This window comes from Zea mays, chromosome 1, assembly GCF_902167145.1.
Source record: "Zea mays cultivar B73 chromosome 1, Zm-B73-REFERENCE-NAM-5.0, whole genome shotgun sequence".
In the NCBI taxonomy this organism is placed as follows: domain Eukaryota; kingdom Viridiplantae; phylum Streptophyta; class Magnoliopsida; order Poales; family Poaceae; genus Zea; species Zea mays.
The window spans coordinates 295,160,827-295,178,203 of NC_050096.1; positions in this window are offsets into that span (position 1 = coordinate 295,160,827).

Below are 17,377 nucleotides of genomic sequence, written 5' to 3' on the forward strand. Positions count from 1 at the left end.
CTTTTATTTAGACGTGAATTTTCCCCTTTATATACACGCCTCGTTTTCCATGGTCACGAAAGGTGCCTCTTTATCTATACACACATAATCGATGCCACGTTGAGGGTTGATTCTAGGTATCACGGACAAAGTGACATTTTTATAATAAATATGTTAAGGGAGATAAATTTTAGAAGATTTTTTATAAATTTAATTAAACTTAAAAGTTTAACTTATTATGAGATACATAATTATTTTAGGACGGATGAAGTATACAATTTTTTGTTCCCCTAACACTTCCAGGTTTAGGAGACCCTATTATCAAGATCTCTAGGTTCACCAATTCTGATAGACCATTCTTCTTAACAGAACACCAAGCCCGAAAAAGGCACTACTTACTCAACTCGAACGGTAGGAGACTTATACCCTGTTTAGGGATGGCAGCGGGTCGGGTTGTATTCGGGTCTGATAATACCCGACCCGATATCATACCCGACCCTTATACAAATATCCATACCCACCAAGTCAATCGGGTAAAAAATTGGACCCGTACCCGTACCCACCGGGTATCCGTCGGGTATCGGGTATCCTGTGGATATGGTACTGCAAAATATAAATCTGCATGCAAATTGATGAACAACACAGTTTATGACAGATGTGAGTGATAGTCGCCTAGAGGGGGGGTGAATAGGGCGAAACTGAAATTTACAAAAATAATCACAACTACAAGCCGGGGTTAGCGTTAGTAATAATAAATGAGTCCGCAAGAGAGGGCGCAAAACAAATCGCAAGCAAATAAGGAGAGTGACACGTGGATTTGTTTTACCGAGGTTCGGTTCTTGCAAACCTACTCCCCGTTGAGGAGGCCACAAAGGTCGGGTCTCTTTCAACCCTTCCCTCTCTCAAACGGTCCCTCAGACCGAGTGAGCTTTCCTTCTTCTCAATCAACCGGGAACAAAACTTCCCCGCAAGGGCCACCACACAATTGGTGCCTCTTGCCTCGGTTACAATTGAGTGTTGATCACAAGAGCACAAGAGAAAGAAAGAATGCGATCCAAGCGCAAGAGCTCAAAAGAACACGGCAAATCACTCTCTCTAGTCACTAGGGTTTTGTGTGGAATTGGAGAGGATTTGATCTCTTTGAATGTGTCTAGAATTGAATGCCTAGCTCTTGTAAGTGGTTGAGAAGTGGGAAAACTTGGATTACAATGAATGTGGGGTGGTTGGGGTATTTATAGCCCCAACCACCAAATGTGGCCGTTGGGGAGCCAGTCTGCTCGATGGCGCACCGGACAGTCCGGTGCACACCGGACATGTCCGGTGCCCCTGCCACGTCATCAGTGCCGTTGGAATCTGACCGTTGGAGTTCTGACTTGTGGGCCACCCTTGATGTCCGGTGGCGCACCGGACAGCTCCTGTTCATTGTCCGGTGCGCCAGTATGGGCAAACCTGACGTCTGCGCGCGCTGCGGCGCATTTAATGCCTCTGCAGGTAGCCGTTGGCGCGGGATAGCCGTTGCGCTGGAGTCACACCGGACAGTCCGGTGCACACCGGACATGTCCGGTGAATTATAGCGGACGAGCCGTTGGCTTTTCCCGAAGCTGAAGAGTTCCTGAGGCCGCTTCTCCATGGCGCACCGGACACTGTCCGGTGTACACCGGACAGTCCGGTGAATTATAGTGCGAGAGCCCCTGGAAATTCCCGAAGGTGGCGAGTTCGAGCTGGAGTCCCCTGGTGCACCGGACACTGTCCGGTGGTGCACCGGACACTGTCCGGTGGCACACCGGACAGTCCGGTGCGCCCAGACCAGAGGGCCTTCGGTTGGCTCTTTGCCCTTTTGTTGAACCCAACACTTGGTCATTTTATTGGCTATGTTGTGAACCTTTGACACCTGTATAACTTATACACTAGAACAAACTAGTTAGTCCAAAGATTTGTGTTGGGCAATTCAACCACCAAAATTATATAGGAACTAGGTGTAAGCCTAATTCCCTTTCAATCTCCCCCTTTTTGGTGATTGATGCCAACACAAACCAAAGCAAATATAGAAGTGCATAATTGAACTAGTTTGCATAAAATAAGTGCAAAGGTTGCTTGGAATTTAGCCAATATAACTACTTACAAGATATGCAAGGAATGTTTCTTTCTTATATAACATTTTGGACCACGTTTGCACCACATGTTTTGTTTTTGCAAATTCTTTTTGTAAATCCATTTCAAAGATCTTTTGCAAATAGTCAAAGGTACATGAATAAGAGTTTGCAAAGCATTTTCAAGATTTGAAATTTCCTCCCCCTGTTTCAAATGCTTTTCCTTTGACTAAACAAAACTCTCCCTAAAAGAGATCCACCTCTTAGTGTTCAAGAGGGTTTTGATATACCATTTTTGAAATACTACTTTCTCCCCCTTTTGAACACAATAGGATACCAAATGATAAAGACTTTTGGAAAGCACTAAGTTTTTGAATTTGGTGGTGGTGGTGCGGTCCTTTTGCTTTGGGCTCATTTCTCCCCCTTTTTGGCATAAATCGCCAAAAACGGAGTCAATAGAGCCCTCGAAGTGCAATCTTCCTCTTTGGTCATAAATAAATGAGTTAAGATTATACCAAAGACGAAGTCCTGTTGCGTTTGAGCTTTTACTCTCTCCCCCAAGGATGAAGTCCTTTTCCTTGATGCTCATTTCTCCCCCAAAGAAGAGAGAGTTGCTCGGAGTGATGGCGAAGCATGAGTTACGGAGTGGAAGCCTTTGTCTTCGCCGAATACTCCAATTCCCTTTCAATATACCTATGACTTGGTTTGAAATCGACTTGAAAACACATTAGTCATAGCATATAAAGGAGATATGATCAAAGGTATTCAAATGAGCTATGTGTGCAAGCTTAGCAAAAGAAATTTCTAGAATCAAGAATATTGAGCTCATGCCTAAGTCTGGTAAAAGATTGTTCATCAAGTGGCTTGGTAAAGATATCGGCTAATTGATCTTTAGTATTAATGTAAGAAATCTCGATATCCCCCTTTTGTTGGTGATCCCTAAGAAAATGATATCGAATGGCTATGTGCTTAGTGCGGCTATGCTCGACGGGATTGTCGGCCATTTTGATTGCACTCTCATTATCACATAGCAAAGGGACTTTGGTTAATTTGTAACCGTAGTCCCGCAGGGTTTGCCTCATCCAAAGCAATTGCGCGCAACAATGTCCTGCGGCAATGTACTCGGCTTCGGCGGTGGAAAGAGCGACCGAATTTTGCTTCTTTGAAGCCCAAGACACCAAGGATCTTCCCAAGAACTGGCAAGTCCCCGATGTGCTCTTCCTATTGATTTTGCACCCCGCCCAGTCGGCATCCGAATAACCAATTAAATCAAATGTGGATCCCCTAGGGTACCAAAGCCCAAACTTAGGAGTATAAGCCAAATATCTCAAGATTCTTTTTACGGCCGTAAGGTGTGATTCCTTAGGGTCGGATTGGAATCTTGCACACATGCAAACGGAAAGCATAATGTCCGGTCGAGATGCACATAAATAAAGCAATGAACCAATCATCGACCGGTATACCTTTTGATCCACGGACTTACCTCCCGTGTCGAGGTCGAGATGCCCATTAGTTCCCATGGGTGTCTTGATGGGTTTGGCATCCTTCATCCCAAACTTAGCAAGAATGTCTTGAGTGTACTTCGTTTGGCTAATGAAGGTGCCCTCTCGGAGTTGCTTGACTTGGAATCCTAGAAAATACTTCAACTCCCCCATCATCGACATCTCGAATTTCTGTGTCATGATCCTACTAAACTCTTCACATGTAGACTCGTTAGTAGACCCAAATATAATATCATCAACATAAATTTGGCATACAAACAAGTCATTTTCAAGAGTTTTAGTAAAGAGCGTAGGATCGGCCTTGCCAACTTTGAAGCCATTAGCAATAAGGAAATCTCTTAGGCATTCATACCATGCTCTTGGGGCTTGCTTGAGCCCATAAAGCGCCTTAGAGAGCCTATAGACATGGTTAGGGTACTCACTGTCTTCAAAGCCGGGAGGTTGCTCAACATAGACCTCTTCCTTGATTGGTCCGTTGAGGAAGGCACTTTTCACGTCCATTTGATAGAGCTTAAAGCCATGGTAAGTAGCATAGGCCAATAATATGCGAATTGACTCAAGCCTAGCTACGGGTGCATAGGTTTCATCGAAATCCAAACCTTCGACTTGTGAATACCCTTTGGCCACGAGTCGAGCTTTGTTCCTTGTCACCACACCATGTTCATCTTGCTTGTTGCGGAAGACCCATTTGGTTCCTACAACATTTTGGTTAGGACGTGGAACTAAATGCCATACCTCGTTCCTCGTGAAATTGTTGAGCTCTTCTTGCATTGCCACTACCCAATCCGAATCTTGGAGAGCTTCCTCTACCCTGTGTGGCTCAATAGAGGAAACAAAAGAGTAATGTTCACAAAAATGAGCAACCCGAGATCGTGTAGTTACCCCCTTATGAATGTCGCCGAGGATGGTGTCGACGGGGTGATCTCGTTGGATTGCTTGGTGGACTCTTGGGTGTGGCGGTCTTGGTTCTTCCTCATCCTCCTTTTCTTGATCATTTGTATCTCCCCCTTGATCATTGCTCTTATCTTGAGGTGGCTTGACTTCTTGATTTTGCTCTTCATCATTTTGAGCCTCATCTTCATTTTGAGTTGGTGGAGATGCTTGCATGGAGGAGGATGGTTGATCTTGTGTACTTGGAGGCTCTTCGGATTCCTTAGGACACACATCCCCGATGGACATGTTCCTTAGCGCGATACATGGAGCCTGTTCTTCACCTATCTCATCAAGATCAACTTGCTCCACTTGAGAGCCGTTAGTTTCATCAAACACAACGTCACAGGAGACTTCAACTAGTCCAGTGGACTTGTTAAAGACCCTATATGCCCTTGTGTTTGAGTCATAACCAAGTAAAAAGCCTTCTACAGTTTTAGGAGCAAATTTTGATTTTCTACCTCTTTTAATAAGAATGAAGCATTTGCTACCAAAAACTCTAAAATATGAAATATTGGGCTTTTTACCGGTTAGGAGTTCATATGATGTCTTCTTGAGGATTCGGTGAAGATATAACCGGTTGATGGCGTAGCAGGCGGTGTTGACCGCTTCGGCCCAAAACCGGTCCGGCGTCTTGTACTCATCAAGCATGGTTCTTGCCATGTCCAAAAGAGTTCGATTCTTCCTCTCCACTACACCATTTTGTTGTGGCGTGTAGGGAGAAGAGAACTCATGCTTGATGCCCTCCTCCTCAAGGAAGCTCTCAATTTGAGAGTTCTTGAACTCCGTTCCATTGTCGCTTCTTATTTTCTTGATCCTTAAGCCGAACTCATTTTGAGCCCGTCTCAAGAATCCTTTTAAAGTCTCTTGGGTTTGAGATTTTTCCTGTAAAAAGAATACCCAAGTGAAGCGAGAATAATCATCCACAATAACTAGACAGTACTTACTCCCGCCGATGCTTATGTAAGCGATCGGGCCGAATAGATCCATGTGTAGGAGCTCCAGTGGCCTGTCAGTCGTCATTATGTTCTTGTGTGGATGATGAGTGCCAACTTGCTTCCCTGCTTGGCATGCGCTACAAATCCTGTCTTTCTCAAAATGAACATTGGTTAGTCCTAAAATGTGCTCTCCCTTTAGAAGCTTATGAAGATTCTTCATCCCAACATGGGCTAGTCGGCGGTGCCAGAGCCAACCCATGTTAGTCTTAGCAATTAAACATGTGTCGAGCTCAGCTCTATCAAAATCTACTAAGTATAGCTGACCCTCCAACACACCCTTAAATGCTATTGAATCATCACTTCTTCTAAAGACAGTGACACCTATATCAGTAAAAAGACAGTTGTAGCCCATTTGACATAATTGAGAAACAGAAAGCAAGTTGTAATCTAATGAATCAACAAGAAAAACATTGGAAATGGAATGGTCAGGTGAAATAGCAATTTTACCCAAACCTTTGACCAACCCTTGATTTCCATCCCCAAATGTGATAGCTCGTTGGGGGTCTTTGTTTTTCTCATATGAGGAGAACATCTTTTTCTCCCCGGTCATGTGGTTTGTGCACCCGCTGTCGAGTATCCAACTTGTGCCCCCGGATGCATAAACCTACAAAACAAGCTTAGTTCTTTGTTTTAGGTACCCAAACGGTTTTGGGTCCTTTAGCATTAGATACAAGAACTTTGGGTACCCAAACACAAGTCTTGGAGCCCTTGTGTTTGCCCCCAACAATTTTGGCAACTACCTTGCCAGATTTGCTAGTCAACACATAAGATGCATCAAAAGTTTTAAATGAAATGGCATGATCATTTGATGCATTAATAGTTTTCTTTCTAGGCAACTTGGCATGGGTTGGTTGCCTAGATCTAGATGTCTCACCCTTATACATAAAAGCATAATTAGGGCCAGAGTGAGACTTCCTAGAATGAATTTTCTTAATCTTATTCTCAGGATACCCGGCAGGGTACAAAATGTAACCCTCGTTATCCTGAGGCATGGGAGCCTTGCCCTTAACAAAGTTAGACAAGTTCTTAGGAGGGGCATTAATTTTGACATTGTCTCCCCTTTGAAAGCCAATGCCGTCCTTAATGCCCGGGCGTCTCCCATTATAGAGCATGCTTCTAGCAAATTTAAATTTTTCATTTTCTAAGTCATGCTCTCTAATTTTAGCATTAAGTTGTGCTATGTGATCATTTTGTTTTTTAATTAAGGCAAGGTGATCATGGATAGCATCAACATTAATATCTCTACATCTAGTGCAAATGGACACATGCTCAATAGTAGATGTAGAGGGTTTGCAAGACTTTAATTCAATAACCTTAGCATGCAACAAATCATTCTTAGTTCTAAGGTCAGAAATAGTAGTATTGCAAATATCAAAATCCTTAGCCTTAGCAATTAATTTCTCATTCTCATTTCTAAGGCTAGCGATGGAAGCATTCAATTCATCAATCCTAGCGAGCAAATCAACATCATCATTTCTAGGATCAATGCAAACATGAGAATCAACCTTAGCCAACAAATTAGCATTTTCATTTCTAAGGTTGTCTAAAATCTCATGGCAAGTGCTTAGCTCACTAGATAATTTTTCACATTTTTCTCTTTCTAGAGCATAAGCATTTTTAACCTTAACATGTTTCTTGTTTTCCTTGATTAGGAAATCCTCTTGGGAGTCCAAGAGATCATCCTTTTCATGGATAGCACTAATTAGCTCATTTAATTTTTCCTTTTGTTCCATGTTAAGGTTGGCAAAAAGAATACGCAAGTTATCCTCCTCATTTTTATCATCCTCATCACTAGATGTTTCATATTTAGTGGAGGGACTTTGATTTTACCTTCTTTTTGCCGTCCTTGGCCATAAGGCACTTGTGGCCGACGTTTGGGAAGAGGAGGCCTTTGGTGACGGCGATGTTGGCGGCGTCCTCGTCGTCGGAGGAGTCGCTTGAGCTTTCGTCGGAGTCCCACTCCCGACAAACATGGGCATCGCCGCCCTTCTTCTTGTAGTACTTCTTCTTCTCCTTCCTCTTGCCCTTCTTGTCGTTGTCCCTGTCACTGTCACTTGATAATGGACATTTAGCAATAAAGTGACCGGGCTTACCACACTTGTAGCAAACCTTCTTGGAACGGGATTTGTAGTCCTTCCCCTTCCGTTGCTTGAGGATTTGCCGGAAGCTTTTGATGATTAGGGCCATCTCCTCGTTGTCGAGCTTGGAGGCGTCAATTGGTTGTCTACTTGGTGTAGACTCCTCTTCCGTTGCCTTGAAGGCCACGGGTTGCGCCTCGGATGTGGAAGGCTCATCAAGCTCGTTGATCTTCTTGGAGCCCTTAATCATGCATTCAAAACTAACAAAATTCCCGATGACTTCCTCGGGGGTCATTTGTGTATATCTAGGATTGCCACGAATTAATTGTACTTGAGTAGGGTTAAGGAAAATAAGGGCTCTCAGAATAACCTTAACCACTTCGTGGTCATCCCATTTTGTGCTCCCGAGGTTGCGCACTTGGTTCACCAAGGTCTTGAGCCGGTTGTACATGTCTTGTGGCTCCTCCCCTTGGCGAAGACGGAAGCGACCGAGCTCCCCCTCGATCGTTTCCCGCTTGGTGATCTTGGTGAGTTCATCACCCTCATGCGCCGTCTTGAGTAGGTCCCAAATCTCCTTGGCGTTCTTCAACCCTTGTACTTTGTTGTATTCCTCCTTGCTTAAAGAGGCAAGGAGAATGGTTGTGGCTTGAGAGTTGAAGTGCTCGATTTGGGTCACTTCGTCCGTGTCGTAGTCCTCATCCCCTACGGATGGTACCTGTACACCATACTCAACAACATCCCATAATCTTTTGTGGAGAGAGGTTAGATGAAATCGCATCAAATTACTCCACATAGCATAATCTTCACCATTAAAAGTTGGTGGTTTGCCTAATGGGACGGAAAGTAAAGGTGTATGTTTAGGAATGCGAGGGTAGCGTAGGGGGATCTTACTATACTTCTTACGCTCTTGGCGTTTAGAAGTGACGGACGCCGCGTCGGAGCCGGAGGTGGAGGTCGATGAAGTGTCAGTCTCGTAGAAGACCACCTTCCTCATCCTTTTGTGCTTGTCCCCACTCCGATGCGGCTTGTGAGAAGATTTTTCCTTCTTCTCCTTATGGTGAGAAGAGGAAGATCTTTTCTCCTTCCGCTTGGAGGATTTCTTTTTCTTCTCTCTTCTCTTGGTGCGGGACTCTTCCGATGAAGATGAAGTGCTCCCTTGGCTTGTAGTGGGCTTGTCGTCGCCGGTCTCCATCTCCTTCTTGGCGTGATCTCCCGACATCACTTCGAGCGGTTAGGCTCTAATGAAGCACCGGGCTCCGATACCAATTGATAGTCGCCTAGAGGGGGGGTGAATAGGGCGAAACTGAAATTTACAAAAATAATCACAACTACAAGCCGGGGTTAGCGTTAGTAATAATAAATGAGTCCGCAAGAGAGGGCGCAAAACAAATCGCAAGCAAATAAGGAGAGTGACACGTGGATTTGTTTTACCGAGGTTCGGTTCTTGCAAACCTACTCCCCGTTGAGGAGGCCACAAAGGCCGGGTCTCTTTCAACCCTTCCCTCTCTCAAACGGTCCCTCGGACCGAGTGAGCTTTCCTTCTTCTCAATCAACCGGGAACAAAACTTCCCCGCAAGGGCCACCACACAATTGGTGCCTCTTGCCTCGGTTACAATTGAGTGTTGATCACAAGAGCACAAGAGAAAGAAAGAATGCGATCCAAGCGCAAGAGCTCAAAAGAACACGGCAAATCACTCTCTCTAGTCACTAGGGTTTTGTGTGGAATTGGAGAGGATTTGATCTCTTTGAATGTGTCTAGAATTGAATGCCTAGCTCTTGTAAGTGGTTGAGAAGTGGGAAAACTTGGATTACAATGAATGTGGGGTGGTTGGGGTATTTATAGCCCCAACCACCAAATGTGGCCGTTGGGGAGCCAGTCTGCTCGATGGCGCACCGGACAGTCCGGTGCACACCGGACATGTCCGGTGCCCCTGCCACGTCATCAGTGCCGTTGGAATCTGACCGTTGGAGTTCTGACTTGTGGGCCACCCTTGATGTCCGGTGGCGCACCGGACAGCTCCTGTTCATTGTCCGGTGCGCCAGTATGGGCAAACCTGACGTCTGCGCGCGCTGCGGCGCATTTAATGCCTCTGCAGGTAGCCGTTGGCGCGGGATAGCCGTTGCGCTGGAGTCACACCGGACAGTCCGGTGCACACCGGACATGTCCGGTGAATTATAGCGGACGAGCCGTTGGCTTTTCCCGAAGCTGAAGAGTTCCTGAGGCCGCTTCTCCATGGCGCACCGGACACTGTCCGGTGTACACCGGACAGTCCGGTGAATTATAGTGCGAGAGCCCCTGGAAATTCCCGAAGGTGGCGAGTTCGAGCTGGAGTCCCCTGGTGCACCGGACACTGTCCGGTGGTGCACCGGACACTGTCCGGTGGCACACCGGACAGTCCGGTGCGCCCAGACCAGAGGGCCTTCGGTTGGCTCTTTGCCCTTTTGTTGAACCCAACACTTGGTCATTTTATTGGCTATGTTGTGAACCTTTGACACCTGTATAACTTATACACTAGAACAAACTAGTTAGTCCAAAGATTTGTGTTGGGCAATTCAACCACCAAAATTATATAGGAACTAGGTGTAAGCCTAATTCCCTTTCAGTGAGTTAATAAACAACATCACAACATGTGAAATATATAAGCAACATCACCAATTTACAAACCATAGATTCATAGTACAGGTGTAGCTCGACCGCTCGTCGCAGCTTGGGGACGGTCGCTGGTCGCAGCCGCGCAGGCGTAGCTCGACCGCTCGGGGCAGCGTCGCAGCGGGGCAGCGGGCTGAAGCCTGGGGATTGGCCGACTGGTGGCCGTCCTGGGCAGCGGGCTGCTGCCTGCTGGGCGAGGGCGCGGGGCTGGGGCCTGGGGCCTGGCCGCCGCCTGGGAGCCTGGGCGGGGGCGCGCGGCTGGGGGCCTGGGATTGCCGCAGTGCCGCGTGTCGGCGTGGCCGCGTGGGGCGCTGGGTCCTGGCCTCCAGGGAAGGCTGGGACGACTGGGAGTGGCGGCTGGGGTAGTGGGGTGGGCGGCCGGGACAGCTGGGAAGGGAAGGGAGTAGGGAATTTAGGGAGTTAGGGTTAGCGGTTCAGTGATTTAACCTTTGGGCTTCTTTTTCATGGGCCACGAAAACACAATTCGGGTATCCAGTGGATATCCATGGGTAAAACATAATATTCGTACCCTACCCGACGTATTTCGGGTACCCGACCCGATAGTATCCACGGGTAAAATTTCAAACCCGAATCCATGTCCACCGGGTACGAAACCCGTGGGTATCCATACCCACGGGTCCAATTGTCATCCCTAACCCTGTTTGGTTTTTAGTCACCGGCTAAACTTTAGTAGTCACTGAAATATCCTGTTTGATTTCAGTAATTAAATCTAAGTAAAGAGCATTAATTATTATGTATAATGATAGTCTTACTCTTAATCAATGCACAGGCTCCCGCCATGCGTCAGTCTTGGTACTTGAGCCAGGGAAGGGTAAGAGATGGAAAATTCTACTTTTAGTTACTTTTAGTCAACATTTCTTGATTAGAGGACTAAACTTTAGTCAATTCTTTTTAGTCTTGCTGCTTGGTTCTTAATGAATAAAAGTGACTAAAGTTTATATGGTGTTTGGTTTCTAGATACTAATTTTATAGTCTCTCTATTTTATTTTATTTTATTTTAGTTACTAAATTTTCAAATGGGAACATTAAAACCCTATTTTAGTTTTCATATTTAAGAATTTAGATACTAAAATAAAATAAAATGGATGGACTAAAAATTAGTAATTAGAAATCAAACACCCCATTAGTTATTAAACTTTAGTCACTTTAAACTAAACGGGGACTTAGATGACGCCTTCTCAATAGACTTTTTATGGTATAATGATGCTTTAACAGAGATCAAGGTTACCATGTCACATCTAGCTTCTATAACTCTCGCAAGAATTGCATAGGGATCATCTTCGGGTGAGGGCATAGTCAGCGATAAAATGCTTGGAAAACGTAATGATTTGGATAATATTCAAAGTTAAGACTAAAGATCCCTAGGCCTAGGCTATGTAAGGGTGTTGATGGATCATAATACAAATGTTTCTTCATAATGTGTTTGAACTCATAATTAATTTTAGTTTAAAATTAAGTAGAAATAGAGTTTGATTATAGTTTCATCCAATCTTTAAATTTTATAGTGTAAAGTTTAAATACAATTACCATCCCTGCCTTGCTGACTCCAACTATCATCAATGAACGATGCATACTGACCCTAATTCCCTATCGCGAAGGCCTTTTTATAGTGCGCGAAACCGATATTTTTATTTGTATTCTGTAGCATCCCAAAAATTCAAATTCTGAAATTTTCTCAAACTCGCCCTAAATTCAAAATGAATTTCAAATTTCATTTCAAAATGTTTGTTTGCGAGTTGATATCAACAAATAAAGTATAGTGGTCTATATTCTCTCTAAAATCCTCCTCAAAATACCCTACAAATATTTCCTCAGTGATCCCCCTCAAATTGTTTACAGAAATACTGCCCAGATATTTCCCTAGTGATCCTCTTCAAGTTCTTTCCAGAAATACTACCCAAATATTCCACCGATATATCTCCAGATATTTTCCTCCTGAGAAATACCTTCAGAATCATTTTTCAAGTCCCTATAGATATTTTCTTTATAACTTTCCTCATGCTCATACGTATACGTATGCCTCCAGTGTCATACGGTGAGCTCTACAAGCAAATCTCACTTATACAAGACAAATACATGCTAATCTCCCACTAATCCTCTCATCCTCCCACTAATCCTCTCATCCCTCCCCCTAATCCCCCCCACCATGGCTATAAATAGAGGGGCAAGAGCCTCCTCTCATCCCACCCCAAGCCATTTCATGGCAACTCTCTCCCCCCCACACACACACCCACTCCATGTTCCACACAAGCACACACTAGCACAAGGATCGTTCGATCGTTCTTCGATCGTTCGTCCCCCTGTTCTTAGTTTGTTCGTTCGTTCGTCCGATCGTTCGATCGTTCGTCCGATCGTTCATGGTTCGTTCGTCCGTTCGTTCGATCGTTCGATCGTTCGATCGTTCGTCCGTTCGTTCGTCCAAATAATCTTTTTCCTACCGTTATGCTGCCGAAATTCCGATCGTTCGTTCGTTCGATCATTCGATCGTTCATCGTTCGTTCATAGTTCCTATTCATCGTTCATCGTTCGTTCATAGTCCCTATTCATCGTTCTTCCAGATAATCTTTGTCCTGCCGTTATGCTGCCGAAATTCCGATCGTTCGTTCGTCCGATCATTCGATCGTTCGTCCGTTCGTTCATAGTTCATATTCATCGTTCATCGTTCGTTCATACGAACTATTTACTATCACTATTCACCATTACTATTCACCATTACTATTCACTATTACTATTCATCGTTACTATTCACATACACTATTCATCATCGTTACTATTTATCATTACTATTCATCATCGTTACTATTCATCGATGATATCTATAATTTTCTTTTCCATCGCCACTATTCATCGTTACTGACCATCGTTACTATTCATCGGTCATCTAGTCATCCCAAATTTCAACTACTCGTACATCATGTTGTCCAGTCCACCTAAGACCAGCCAGACCCATATTCCAGTCATACGAACTCCGGTGACTGTGATTTTTCTTCCAGTAGGGAACTTCCCATCTGGTCACCCATCCTAGGTTTCTCCAAGTTGAGCACGCTTAACTTTGAGAATCCTTCGAACCAGGCTCCCAAACTCAGATTCCAATAATTCTCGTTTCTAAATTCTTATCAAACTATTCCCTACCCAACCATGTCATCCCTTAAGCATGGTCCATATTCCAGAAAACTCCCAAAATACTCTTGTCCCATATTCTGCCTATAACTCTCCTGTTCATACTAAGTCAGACGATTCATTCGTCACTATTCTCACCAACAGTGAACTTCACTGTGCTACACCACATACACCCAGCTATAAATACACCCAGCTACCCTCTCCACACACACTCAACACCCTCAGCCAAGGCAAACACCCCACCCACTCAGTTACTCTGCTCTGCCGGCTACACACATAGTGTCGCTTCGCCTCCAGTCCACCCTCCTGGTAAGCACCTCCGCTCCACCACCAGTAATATCACAACACCACATGACACAGATTCTACTCAAGACTCTACCCATCCATATATCGCTATTCTGACCACTATACTAAATATTTGTTGGTATACTTGCTGGTTTGTATGTTTGCTTGTTCATGTTGCATAGTTATCGGAGCGTTCGTGCCGTCTCGTGGAGGCCAGATCTGCAAGTCTACGCTAGGCGGTGGAGCCAGAAGCCAGTTCCGCGAGCTCCCCTTCCCCCTTCGCCGAATAAGCACGACAAGCTCACTGGATCCCTTTGATGCATAAATTACCTATGTTTTACAACCACAACCCTCAGCCTGTTATTTTATGCATAATATGATTTTGAGACAAGTTATTATGGCCACCCAGCCGCTTGCCGCAATCAATCCCTGATATAATTGTTACAAATGATTTGAGGAAAGGTGTGAGTTTTCAAAAGAAAATGCTTTTCAAAATGTGTTTGATGAAGGGTTTTCACCCTTATCACCTTTGAGTAGGGATGATCAAGGACTCCCTGGTTTAGGGGAGGGCCTAAGGTGATGGCTCAGCTGGTTTAGGCGTGAGCAGAAGGATTGTCCCCTCTTATAAGGACCGGTTTGTCATCTTTCACTACCTGTACTCATGATAAGTACAACCACTCGAGACTGTGTGGGCAGTCACTCAATCTGAACTCGTACGGTCCAACCCCAGGGTTATGAAGGCTGGGGAGCACCGGGAGGATAAGGAGGGGGAAAGTTTTGTCCGGTTTGGACATGGCGGTGGCCTGACTCCTTCCGGTATAACTGTTAAGGTTAGGATGTGCGAGGAAAGAAAGAGATTCGGATTCAGATCTCATCGGCCATGAGATCGCAGAGCCAGACTAGTGGGTAAAGTGTACACCTCTGCGCAGAGTTTGAGAACCTATTCGAATAGTCTGTGTCCACAGGAATGGATGAGTCTGGTGTGGTATGGCAATTAGTGTTTGGTTTTTCCAAAAAAGGGTGTGTTTGAGAAAAGTGGTTTTTAAAAGGACCGGCGGTTGAGCCGTGAGCTATGGTGGACGGGAAGTCCAATAGCTGTTTTTGAAAATGAAAACCAGTGGGAAACTGCTGAGATACCTGGATGGTTTAGTCTAGGGGATTTTGTTATAATACTGAAAAACTTCTTGCTCCTTTTGGAGAGGATGCACTTTGCAAAATACAAAATGTTTTTCAAAACAACCCTGCATAAAATATTGTTGTTTCTGCAAATATCCTGAGCTCTACATATTCCATGCATTATATCTGATTTCCCCATTCCGCGGGTGAAGGTGGGCTGCTGAGTACGTTTGTACTCACCCTTGCTTATTTGTTGTTTTTTCAGAAAAAGGAGATCGGGTAAGAGTTACGACTGTTCCCAACCTTGCCTGTGGCTGTTGGACCGCTGAATTGCTTCGCTGCGTATATCGGGCTGCTTCAGCCCCACTCTGATGATATGTCCCGAGTTGTGGACCAACTCTTAAAGTTGTTCGCCACCTTTGTAGGTTTGTCTCGTTTAAGCAGATTTGGTATCATCTGATGTATAAATGTGTTTACTAGCCTCCTGGGACTAGTAATTGTATCACATTTGAGTCCCAGAGGATTCGGGACGCTTCAGGTGGTATCAGAGCTGTTAGGTTGGCCGCAGGACGTAACCCTTAGCCTGATCCAAAAGTTTTTGAGTCCAAACTATTTTCTTAAAAAAATTCTTGCTCGCATCCCTTCATTTCAAAAATGTTTTCCCCCTTTCCTTCTCTCAGAAGTCAGATGGAGGTTCAGTGCCAAACCAGCTTCTGCCAGAATGAAGATGGTTTCCCCAAGTTGCTGAGAGCATGCACAGTCCGCCTCGGAATCAGGAGCCAGCCAGAGTATGATGGTCGTGAGTTCGTCGAGCATGGCACAGAGAAGTGTGTCGTGACTGTATACATTGGATCCAGTCCACACCATGTGGAATGGAGTGTCACTGCTGGTGGGCACAGATTCAAAGACACCTGCCAAGTCGTCGCTCGCAAGGCATTGAGGGCCCTGTGTCAGATCTATGAAGAAGAAGTGGCTGACACTCCGCTCAGATTCTTTCCGCCCTTTCAGAGAAACCGTCCCGCTTGGATGGCCAGGATGCGTGCATTGGAAGGGCAGCAGCTGCTTGAGGATGACCCCACAGTCGTGTACCTCACTGCATACCTGCTCACCCTGGATGCACAATATGATTTCTTGGCTCGGCACCACCGTCAGATGATTGCTCGAGCAGAAGATGCAGAGAAGCTCAACCGTAAGCTCCATGTGGATCTCACCACAGCTCAAGCCCGTGTAGCTGCCTTGGAAAGTCGTGAAGTCATTGCTGTTGAAGACCTGAAGCAAGCCAAGGATGAGCACATCCAGAAGTTGATGGAGGCCTACTTGGTAACCCATAACCAACGTAGAGCCCTGCGGATCCAAGAGCCTGCTCCATCCAACCCAGTTCAACCCAGGAGAGCTGAAGACCCCTAGATTCTTGAAGGTCACCCGGTCTCTATCAGAGGAGAAAAGAAGGCTTGGGAACTCCCGGAAGGAGCCATAGTCTTGGAAGGAATTCCAGTCTCCCCTCAGGCTATGGATAAGCAAGAGCACCCTGAATCCTCCCAAGATCCCCCGCCGGAGTTGTGTGAGCCCCTCACCATGAAGAAGATTCCAGCACCATCCCTTGAGGTCAAGGAAGAAGCTGCAAGCACCCCGCCAGCACCGCCGCCCTCAGAGGAGCTACAAGAGCCAGTCCCGCTTGAAGAAGAGTTCGACCCTGTCCTGCCATCTCAGTCGCCGCCAGAAGAAGTCATCAACGTCAGCTCCCTCTTGACCCATCCAGGAGATGTCTCAGATTGAAGTTGTGTGCCAGCCCTGCCAGAAGAGAAGTTGTCTGGTCTGAAGTTAGTATGCCCAGTCCTCTGCATGCATTGGGTAGTGAAGTTTTTCTTCACTTTGGCTAGAGCCCTGCATGTATGAGAGTTAATCGTGTAGTCCCGTGCTTTGAAAAACTCTATTTGTGTTGCCCTCTAGGGCATTTCAAAATGAATTTCGCTTGATGTTTTCCTCCCTTTTGAGTGCATATGTGATGCTTTAACGTTAGTGCTCATAAGTTGCATTTAGCATAGTTCTCAATTCAGGAGCCAAGCAATAGTAGTTATGCTTAGCCCCCGAATCTGAGTAGTCCGTGCTTTGGAAAAACTCTATTCTTCCCTTATTCAAAACATTCGATTTGTTTGTGCTTATCATTGCTGAGCTTGTGTGTTTTTTTTAAGAAAGGTTTTCTCTAAAAAAACATAGATCACAAATTAGATCTAATCCTCACCTTATGCTTCCATTCTCATCTTAACCCATCTCAAGAGAAAAGTGCCTTACCCAAGAAGATACCGGGAAGCTTACCCTTGAAGCCTGGAACAAGCTACAGAAGAAGCCAGTCCAGCCGCTCAGTCAAAAGGACCGACCGTGAGAATCAAAGCACTGCCACTGAGTCAAAGTAAACAGGAAAAGAGGACAGAAGGAGTTATTACCATACACAGAGGCAAAGATTCTTGGAACCAGAGACCACAAACATCAGGGTCATCGACCCCACCACTCACCCGTGCCCCCCCCACGCGTGCCCGCCTCCATGCGCACTACCACCGCCCCACGCCCCCCTTTGCAGCGCACTACCGCCGCCCACGCCACCTTTGTA